Raw genomic sequence first — 11,497 nt, 5'->3', positions numbered from 1 at the left:
GGTTTAGGAGGAGGTTTGGCCATACTTGTACCTAGATTAAGGTAAGTTTGATGTTTTGCCATGAGATTCATGTATATTTTAGTTGCTAGCTTGATGTTCTTGTTAGCCCATGGTTCAAATCTTTGTTATGTCATGGGAATGAAATTCGGCCAAAGTGAATATGGTGTTAATGCCATTGCATGCTAAATATCAAGCTTGATAATGATTCATGTGATGGTAGATTGAGGATTCTTAGATTTTCTTTTAGCATTTTGAATGAGATACTAAGTTCTTTGTTTAACCATGACCAAATTGAAACGGTATGGTGTTGTGGTATTCGGCCATGTTGTATCCATAAGTATGATTCATGCATGTTGCATGGTAAGTAAGATTTAAGCTTTGGATATGTGTGTATATTTGGATATAAGCCACTTGAGAATTCGGCCATTGCACCTACATGAATATATGTTTGCACATGATGAATTGGTATGACATGTATACTATTTTAAGGTGTCTATTTGCTTGTGATGTTGTTTCGGTTATGAAATAAATGAGAGATGTGTATAGAACTACAATATGTAATGCGTTAATTAGGAAAATGTATGCTGTTTTTTTTGTGTAGTATTAAGTGTAAAATTAGCCTCCACATAGACATGCATATTCGGCCAAAGGAAGTAGATTGGTGTGCATGTATTCGGTTAGAGGCAACCATATTGAAGCCTTATCTTGGCTTAGATTGTTGACTAAATGGGTAATAAGTGAGGATGGTTGCCGAATATACAAACATACATATGCATGTGTAATTGAATTATGAATGTTTAGCAAGAGGGTTAAACTAGTTGATTTATTGATTAAGCTCAAGGAGTTAAAGAAGGAGAATCAAGCAAGGGAAAGACGAAGGTCATCGAGTAGCCGACTTGGACTGTTTTACCCAACACAAGGTAAGTCATTAAGCGTATATTTGGTGTTGATTTAAATGATCAATATATATATGCAAATGTGTTTAAATGAGTTGGTGTGTAAATGGAAATGTATGTGTATGGAATGATGCCATTGTTGAATGTATAAAGGCAGCAAAATACATAAGGTATTGGTCTCGCACTAAGTGTGCGGGTATAAATGGACACGGTGACAAGATTGGCACTAAGTGTGCGGGTTTAAATTGTACAGCACTAAGTGTGCGAGTTTGATTATATAGCACTAAGTGTGCGAGTTGAATACATATAGCACTAAGTGTGCGGATTCACTATATGTTCTTGCATTACAATTGGCACTGAGTGTGCGACATTATCGAGCTAATCCCGGACAGCGGATCGGGTAAGTACCTCGAGCTCTTGACGAATAGAAAATATGTTCATTCTCGGGTTGAATTTGGTAAGCCTTAAATCTATGTGATGATTGAAATTGTATGGTTGTGCTGGAAATTGAGTTAATGTGTAAAAATGCTTGATTATCTTGTTGTGTAGAATATGAAATGTGGATGTATGAATTGGTACGAGATTGGACCGAAAGGTTCGAGGTATTATGGTATAGATTCGATATGGACGAGTACCTAGCCTCATTTGTTGTACATGTAGTAGTAACTTTATCGGTGGATTGACGAATGCTTATGACTTACTGAGTTGTAAACTCACTCGGTGTTTTCTTGTCACCCATTTTAGGTCTCTTGGACTCGTATTGTTGCTTGCTCGAACCGTCGTTGAAGTCATCACACCGGCTGAAATCTTGTGGTATTGTTTTTTGTTGTTGAAGAACATTTGGCATGTATAGGCTATTATATTTTGTCGAATTGTGGGTTGTAAACTTTAAGCCATGTGAAAATGGCCTATGTGGTCGCCGAGTGGGATGTTAGAACCTATAGCCACGAGTCTTAGAAACTCAAATTTTGTTAAGGTGGCCATAATTTGTGTCATGTATGATGGATGATTAAGGCCAAGGAAAAATTCATGAAATTGGCATAGTCTACTGCAGTAACTGTTGCGGACAGCAGCAGTGAGATGAGATTGAAAAATTACTAAAAATAGTATAAGTAGAATTAAATAGTGAGTAAATTATGGAACTGAACCTTGATGAATCTATTTTTATATGGACGAAACGAAACGACCATATGAGCAGTATACTGGGAAATATTAAAGTTCTCGTGAGACAGGGCCAGAACGATTTCTGGGTCCCCTGTCGCGACTTTGAAAATTTACCATAAATTATCCAGAAAGAATTAGGAGTCATGCCTTATATGTACAGATTCCATTTTGAGTCTAGTTTCATTAGAAACAAACGGTACCAGTATTAAAGCCCTGTACAGAAAGATATTCAAGTTGTAACGCGCGGAGGTCAGAGCAGTCGATCCCTGTAACATGGGTGACTTTAACTAATAAACTGTACCAATTGGCCCAACCAAAATTCTAAAAATAAATCCATGGATGGGTATATGAGTCTAAATTCAGGGAAAATTTACGAAACCAGTTTCCGAGTTTTGGAACTCGAGATATGATTTTTAAGGCGACGGTGACGCAGTTTTCCAGCCTGTCCAGAAATGCCAAATTGGTCGGTACTTTAAGAGGATTTGTCTCGTTAACCCCTCGTGTCCGACACCGGCGTCGGTCACGAGTTAGGGGTGTTACAAAAATAGTGATGTTTGTTTTGTGTATCTACTTCTTTACGTTGATGACATGTTGATGCAGCAAAAGATAAATGAGAGATAAGAAATGTTAAAGCCCAACTAAGTGAAGAATTTGAGATGAAATATTTAGGACCAGCAAAGAAGATACTTGGTATGGAGATTCTCAGAGATAGAAAAGCAGGTAAATTGTACCTAAGTTAGAAGGGGTACATTGAGAAAGTTCTTTGCAAGTTCAATATGCAGAGTGCTAAACGTGTTAGTACTCCTTTAGCAGTCCGTTTCAGACTTTCATCGGCTTTGTCTCTACAATCAGATGATGAGATTGAGTACATGTCATATGTTTCATACTCTAGTGCAGTGGGATCTCTCATGTATGCTATGGTTTGTTCATGTCCAGATTTATCATATGCAGTTAGTGTAGTTAGCAGATATATGGCGAATCCCGGTAAAGAAAATTGAAAAGCAGTTCAGTGGATTTTAAGATACTTGCGAGGTACTACTAATGTTTGCTTACAATTTGAAAGAACTACAGATGGAGTCATTGGGTATGTTGATGCCGATTTTGCTGGAGACCTTAATAGAAGAAGATCTCTTACAGGTTATGTCTTTACAATCGGAGGTTGTGCAATCAGTTGGAAAGCCACTTTGCAAACTACAGTCGCTTTGTCTACTACTGAAGCTGAGTATATGGCGATTACTGAGGCTTGTAAAGAAGCTATTTGGTATGGAAGAGGTGGAGAACTTGTTCGTTAAGAGTTCGCGATGAAGAACTTGTTTATTGAGAATTCGTGTCAAGGTGGAGATTGTTAAAATTAAGTGACCTGAATCCTTATTTAAATAAAATACAGTGGTAAAATAAAATAAAAGAAGAATCCATATAGAATTACACTTATTTTATTTTATTTTAGAATAAGGTTTTTTAAACCTTATTAAATTCATCTATTTGATATTGATTAGAATAAGGTGTTTCAGTCTTACTAGAATATGGCTTTACAAGCCTATAAATAGACATAGTCTATTCCTCTTATAATTAATTCGAATTCGATATAGTGAATTTTCTTCTCCTTTGCTCGTAATTTTTTCCCCAAAGGATTTCCACGTTAAAATCTATGTGTTTATTTTATTTTATTTTCACATATTCTTTTATAGCACTAATTAAATAATTTAACAAGACTAATGGTTTCACTTATAAAAAGTAAACTAATAATAATCATCCTTTCCCAAGCAAGGAACACCCACCATTTTCTGATGATTTAAGAAGCTTCCATTAAATCTATTCATCATTTTTAATCTATTTTCAGCTTATATTTGTTCTTTGCACTGTTTTTCCAATCTAGTTTTTGGGCATAACAATGTGTATAAATATATATACTTATTTTAATATTGTAAAATTGGAAATTTCTATTTTTAAGTATAATTCATATCAATTATTTTTAACAATTACTATGAAATAATAATATTTTATTAAAAATAAAAGTATAAACATGTACATGTTATAAAAATTAATATATAATAAAATGAAAAATTATTCTAAAATATTAGAATTACATACAATATTGCACTGTATTTGTGTTTTAAACATGCTTTTGACTAAATAGTTTTTATTGTGGAGAATAAAACCATGTAACACTTTCATTTTAAAAAATCATGTAATATAGTTCCTAATCTATGGAGTACCATTTAATTATCGACACAAAATAATATTCTATTCTAACATTTTAATATGTCCGTATTGAACCAAATGCTTGTTTTAAACTCTGATCAAAAAGCTCCAAAAATATTAGTATACAAGCAATGGTGGAGCAGCCAGGAGAAGGCAGCGACATCTACACGCAGAGTGGAATTAGAGTAATTGGGAAAAACGTAATGGCTCAAAAGATGTTGATGGTGGCGGTCCTTGTGATATTGGGGACGAAGATGGCGACGGTTACGGTTGCGAATGCTTCATGTCTTGTGCTCCTTACTTCAACAAAGCCACTCTCCAACTGCAAGACAATTGCTGTGACCCTCTCAAACAAGCCGTCGCTACTCAACTTACTTGCCTTTGCAGCCTCTTAGACAACCCTACTTTGCTTACTTCTTTCAACATCCCCATCGATGGAGCTCTTAGGATCACTCGTCAGTGCGGTGTCACTGATGAGATCAACGGCTGCATCCCCGGTCAGTGTTTCTAGCCATCCTCTTTATTTCGTAGAAAAAACCGAAAATCAGCCGCTATATCGATTTAGACAAAGAAATTGAATCGATAATTTAAAAATATAGCTTTTAAACTTTTTATTTAAAAATCTTAATTTAATGGTTGCTCTCATTAAAATTTTTAAATCCATCCTACTACTAGTTAAGAACTTTAAAATTTTAAATAGGAATATAATACCTGCTTGAGCACGTTGAAGCTCAAGTTTTCTTGATTCTTGAAATAACAACAATAGAATTGAGCTAGAGATCCATCAATAATTTTAATTTTAATTTTAAATAGTAAGATATGGCTGAACCATTCATATAATTTTTTTTTTTTTTATCAGAGACTAATTATCCATAATATCATTATGTGTTCATACTACAGCTACTCCCACACCATCTCCTTCCCCATCAGGCAACAAAGCATATCTTTTATTTTTATTTAGTTCTTCATTCATATTGTTTGTACTTTTTGGCTTTATGGTTGAATTTTTCATAATTTTGATCAGAAACTAATTACTTATACATTGGATTATGTTTTGTTGCTATAGCTACTTCTCCCACATCTGCTCCACCCACTAGCTAACAGGTAGCAAAGCATATCTATAATTTTCTTTTTGAAAAAAACATTTTCATTCTTTTGGTATTTTCATTGGGCATGAAATGAAAAACTTAACTCAAATACATACAATTTGAGAAGGAAATTTATCTAAACTTAAAATTATCTGAAGCTTTTAGAATCTAAAAATAATATTAATTTAACCTAAAACCAACTCTACCCGTCGAATCGAGCTGTCTAATTTAAGGATTAAAATATGAAAAAAAGGGGATCATATATTGGTATTAGCATGAATTACCTTTTCCTAGTGCTAATTCATCGTAATTTTCTCTCCCATTTTCCATCTTAAAATTTATAGGAGGTGAAAGTGGAGGCATTGACAACATAGCTTTCACTGGAATCATCACTTTATTCTTATTTTCATTCGAGTTTGGATTATCTCTCTATGTTTATTTGTATACTTGTTTGGTCAGTGTTATTAGCATATACATTATTTATTCAGTCAGTCTTAATATTTTTGTTTGTACTATCAGCATCATTTTGGGTGTCTAAAGTTGAAACTACATATTTCTTTGTACTTTCATTTCAATTTGGCATACTTGAATCTGATTTTTTATATATCATTTTTCTATATAGTCTTTGTTGTTCACTTATTTGTTTACTTTTATGTTTATTGGTGAAATTTGATTCACAATCTAGCACAGTGAACCTAAAATTTTATATTAAAGATTGAAATTGAATTATAATATTTTAAGAGATTAAAAGTTAATTTTTATCTTAATATTATATTATAATTTTATAAATTTTACATAAATTTAAAATACTAATTTATCATTTTGAGAGGGGTTAAAGTTCTTACTTGTCCTCTAATGTCAATATTACATATATCCATCAACTATGTACACCTAACAACATAATTGCCCCCTTGCTTATATGCATATATGCATCAACTTTCTAGCACCAATGAAGTTAAGGGTCTTAGGACATAGTCTAATGGGAAAGCTTATTGGCTTGGGATTAATTTGTCGTACTTTGCTTTTTTTTTTTTTTTGTTATCCTTTTAATAGAATTAACACTTTTCCTTAATGTATATATATATATATATATATATATATATATATTTATATATATATATTGTTGGGATCTAAAGTGGTTAATTGTTTGGACTGTCTAAGTTTAATAGAAATGTCTGATTACCTTGATGATAAAGGGGTAAAATGCATTTTCATTTGTTATGAAAAAGAAGCAACACATATTGGACTATACAACCCTCTCATCAAGAACGTTATTATTTCAAGAGATGTTGAATTCGATAAAGCTGATTACTAGACATGGAGCAAAGAAGAAAAAAATGACTACAGGAGAATAGACTTTTAGCGGCGTTTTTTAGCCTTTAGCGGCGTTTTCACAAGCGTCGCAAAAAACGCCGCTATAGTTTATTTAAAAAACGCACTGCACTATATAATAAACCTTTAGCGACGCTTTTTTACAAACGCATCTAAAAATATAAACTTTAAAAATATATTTTAATTAAATAATATTTATTTTATATGATAAATATTATATTATGTTTTATTTTGAAATTTGAACTTTAAACTATACACAATTTTTAAAAATCATTTATATATAACTCAATAGAAATTATGTTCAAAGATTCGTTGTGTCACTAAACAGAGAAAAATGATTTATACAAATAAATAAAAGAAGAGAAAATGAAGGTTCTAATGAGCAAACTATTTTATATGCAATCAGAAAGAATAGTACAGGAAATTCTTAGTATCCTACTTGAAATCATTGGCAAATATAAACAGTATGAGAATGAGTACAAGGAAGCATCTTTAAGTTGAACCATTCTTGATGTCAGGTTCCTTGCATGTCTCAGGGAGAAAACACTTGCACACAACAAGGAAATGATATCCCTTTCTCCATTTGACTTAATCACCCATATTCTCTCACACCCTTTCTGCCAAGAGCAATTCTTCATGTTCTTCTCTTCTTCTCTCCAATTCCTGCATATAAATGTCCATGAGATTATGGTATTTGATGAGAAAATTAGTTCACAGCTGTGATACTCAACTCAAAATCACAGTTCTGAAGCCTTTGCTCAATTCTACCCCAAACTATATTTTACCTCCTACTGTTGTTTAACGTTATATATATAGAAATTATTCTTTAGTTCTAATATCTAAAATTACAAGAACAAAAGGTAATATCAGGGTCTGATGAACAGTTAGATTTGACTAAAAATACCAGTAAATCCAATAAGCCCTAATTATAAATCTAAAAATTTGAAATCTAACTTTGGAACAAATTATAACACAACACTAACAACAAAAAAACACAAAATAGACAAACAATCACACAGCAAAACTAGAGCAAATACAAGAATTTAAAAAAGAAAAAAAAAGATGATAAATAGCAGCAAAGCTAAAAACAAGTAGCAAAGTCAAACTACGCAGGCGATAAGAAGAAAAGAACTAAAATTTTAAAATTTAAAATAGTACAGGGCCTAAAATTAACTAATTCGAAAAGTATTGGTCAAATTAAAATATAAGAACTAAATGCATAACTTTCGCAAAGTATAGGAACTAATAATAGAATTAACCCGATATCTTTCTGTTGATTTGAAGTTTCTATCTACCTTTACCAATTCTCTGAAGCACATACAAGATGGAGATTTCTAGATTTAATTTCGAGTCTTTTCGTGTTGGCGTTAAACTTTTTGGCTTACTGTTCTAAAAATAGTAGCAGAAAAGTATTCTAAATCCACTATGTTACTTGGCAAGTAATGAATTTCGGATCAGTTATTATTTGATATAATCTTCGATTTGAATAAAACTCATAAAATCGATAAAAACATTTATAATTATATTAAAAAAGAAAGTCATGTGTTCAATACTTAATATTTATATTTAAATCTATATTGTAAGTAATTAACACTCAAACATGAATAATAATTAATCATCCGTATTTAATTTGATCCAACCTCTGCGAGGCAACTCCATTTAACCAAAGTATTACAACTGCTTCTTGACATCACAATGCTAGTGGTCCAAGCTTTTACTCTGCTTGGCTTTAAGATGGGAAAGCACTGGAGTTGGAATATGGGCATCCATTTATTTTAATGGGAGTTGAACCAATGGACAGAATTCATGCATACTTTGCAGTCTCAGTTCTAATCCAAATTACTTGATTTGGAAAGACTCTACCAGTAGGGATATAAACTACTGCTGATAGCATACTCAATTAAGGCACCTATGGTTTGCCGATGCAACTAGGGACAACAAGCAAAGTTTGCATTTCAATCACTCTTTAATGCTTAAATTAATAGTTTTTGTTTAAGAAAATGAATAAAGATAGAAGATCATGAATAATTAATAGAATCAAAAGGAAACCTTAGAGACCTTTTAATCTTTATCTCCTCAATGAAGATCATGAGTATTTTTTAAAGTTATGCATTTAGTTCTTATATTTTAATTTGACCAATACTTTTCGAATTAGTTAATTTTAGGCCCTTTCAAATAAAATATCGATATCCAATGCTATAAAGTGCACAAGTTAAATCAAGATATTAGGACAGGCAAACTAAAAGATATAAATTACATTATGCAAGTAGATTATGAAAGAGTAAGACAAACCTTTACTTGCTTTACGTATGGAACAAGAACAATGAACTCCCCAACATCCATATCAAGTGTAAAAGAGAAGCTTAAAATACCTGAAATAGAAGAAGAAAACTGTGAAAAATCAGTGCATTAACAAGTGTATTTTTTAAGTTTATTTTAAATTTCTGTAATTTTTCAATAGAAACAATCTGCAAATAAATGAGTATTTTAAAATGTTAAGTCAGCAAATTTTAAAAAAATATTTAAATCTGAATTTTAAAATATTCTAAGAACTTCCATTCAAGCACTTTGTTTTTCTAAGCAATCAATAACTGTTTGATTCAACAAAATTATACACAAATAAAGACAATTAGGATTCAACAACACTCTTAGCAGACGTGACATAAAAAGAATGAAGCAATCTAATGAACTAATCCAAACTAGCAAAGAGTTTAAAAAATCTACACCGAAACAATTGCATTGCTAGTTGTTTCTCTTACAATTTTTTTTCCATCTTTGCTTTCTGCTTCCAATATTTCTTATTTTTTGCAGCAGCCTAAACATCCCTATCTTCGTCATCTTCAGAGTTGAAAGGCAATGGTATTGATTTAAATGCACGGAACTTGCCAACATTGTTCAAATGTTCATTCTCCAACCTGCTCATTTTCAATAGGAAATGGCTATCACAATGTTCAGAGGCTTCAAATTCTTATACAGAATCTTTATATTGGTCTGAAAACATAAATGGTTCTAATTGAATAAACACAAGGCTGATCTAAAAGTTAACCTGAAGAAATTCCAGATGCCGCGACGATTGATCTCTAGACTGGCAACAATAGCAGCTAATGTTTCTCTGTGAAAGACACCTTAAAATTCAACACTGTTTGCATCCATGCAAATCTCAGCAATATATTCAATGCCTGCATCCACCAATTTAATTACTTACTCAATGCTGCAAAGTCTCATTATCAATTAGAACTAGCACATGTTTTTCTTCTTACCATGGCCCTAAAATATACACCTTTGTAAGGAATAAGCAATTTATCTCTCAACCAACGGTTTTTAGAGTGGCATTGAAGAAGCCCCCAGTCGACAACAAGGTCCCAATACATACCATAGATAGCTGCTATGGTTGAAAAGATCTAAGCTACAATTCTCCACCCAGTTCCTGCATTCAGGCTATAAGCAGTCCTTGTGCAAACAACAATAATTGTCAAAAAGTACTTCATCCATTGTATGCTTGCATTGGATCTTTCTATTCATGTAGGCGTCTGAGGCACTGATATTACACAAGGAACTTAAGTTTTTAAGTCTCCAAGGCTGATAAGAAGCTTAATAATTTCATCTAAGTTGGAAGAAATACCTGAAGTAAACGGGACCAATATGGAACTACTGCAACAACTAAGTAGAAAGTGTTGAAAGCATCGTTCATTTTGCAAGTGTTCTGTCTATGTTTATAGTCTCCCCAACCATAATAGCAAATATAGAATTGCAGGCTTCTCAAGGCTTGCACCTACAATAAAACAGTCATAACTACATTTCCTATAACCCTTTTTTCCATCTAAAGATGGTAAGTTGTAATTGTAGAAGATTCATGCTTAGATCAGACCACACTCTTTTACCTAACTAGTTAACTGATCTGCCAAGAAGAAATCTTGGAATTTGACCTGCAACAAAGAGATATGCACCCATGAATATGTATATTTGTTTGGTTCTTAAATTCCAGCCATTTCTTTGAGCTTTAGTCATTTTTCCTTCAGTAATTTATCTTGTAAAGAGAAGCACAAATACCGTGGAACAGAGTTGTGAGAAAAAAAAAGCGACTTGAATGGTATAGGATGTTGAATGGGAAGATTAATATAACAAGTGCAAGCTGCAGAGACAAAAAACAAAAAAAAAAGGAACATGCTGAGTTTCAAGAAAGGTTTAAAATAAGAAGATTGATCAAGGAATGTACATCAGTTTAGTTCAGTAAGTCTTACTGTGACCAATATTAGGGGAAGCAGTTCAGTTAGTGCTTTGTAATCTCCTGTTTTAGGGTCCATTTCCATATCAAGATTTGAGATGACACTGGCCAGTGCTAAAGCTGCAAGACCGAAACTCAGGAGCAAAACTTCTCGATAACCAAGCTCGGTCCCTTGTTTGAAGCCAAATATGGGATCAAAAGAAAATTTTTATTAAAGAAATCAAATCTAAAGAAAAGGAATAAACAGAAGGTACCAAATGACTAGAGAGGATGACTTTAGAACCATGACCCATCAAATACTTTCTTTCCCTTCAAATCAGCTTCTTTAAGTCCCCAACGCTCTTCTTTGTAGCCATGGTAGTAGCACTTCTTCAACAACAACCAAACGTATAAACATCTGCAAAATCAATAAGAAAATGGGGTATTCAAAGTGAGAGTACTTATGAAGATGAGAGAGGCGGATATATCTAGACAGTGAAAAGAAACGAAGGATCGAGAGAAAGAGTAACGAGAGAAAAAGAGTAGCTAAATTTTATTTGGGAGATTTAGGGCGAGCAACATAGATGACAAGAACAGGGAGCAATGAGCGG

The 11,497-nt window shown here is 32.7% G+C and overlaps 1 pseudogene; it reads right to left on the bottom strand.

Moving 5' to 3' along the window:
• Nucleotides 1-6,942: 6,942 nt before the first annotated feature.
• On the bottom strand, nucleotides 6,943-10,986 carry LOC108457511 (phosphate transporter PHO1 homolog 3-like; annotated as a pseudogene).
• Nucleotides 10,987-11,497: the final 511 nt, after the last annotated feature.

Source organism: Gossypium arboreum, chromosome 9, assembly GCF_025698485.1.
Source record: "Gossypium arboreum isolate Shixiya-1 chromosome 9, ASM2569848v2, whole genome shotgun sequence".
Taxonomy (NCBI): Eukaryota; Viridiplantae; Streptophyta; class Magnoliopsida; order Malvales; family Malvaceae; genus Gossypium; species Gossypium arboreum.
This window is presented reverse-complemented; position numbering and strand designations above follow the sequence as displayed.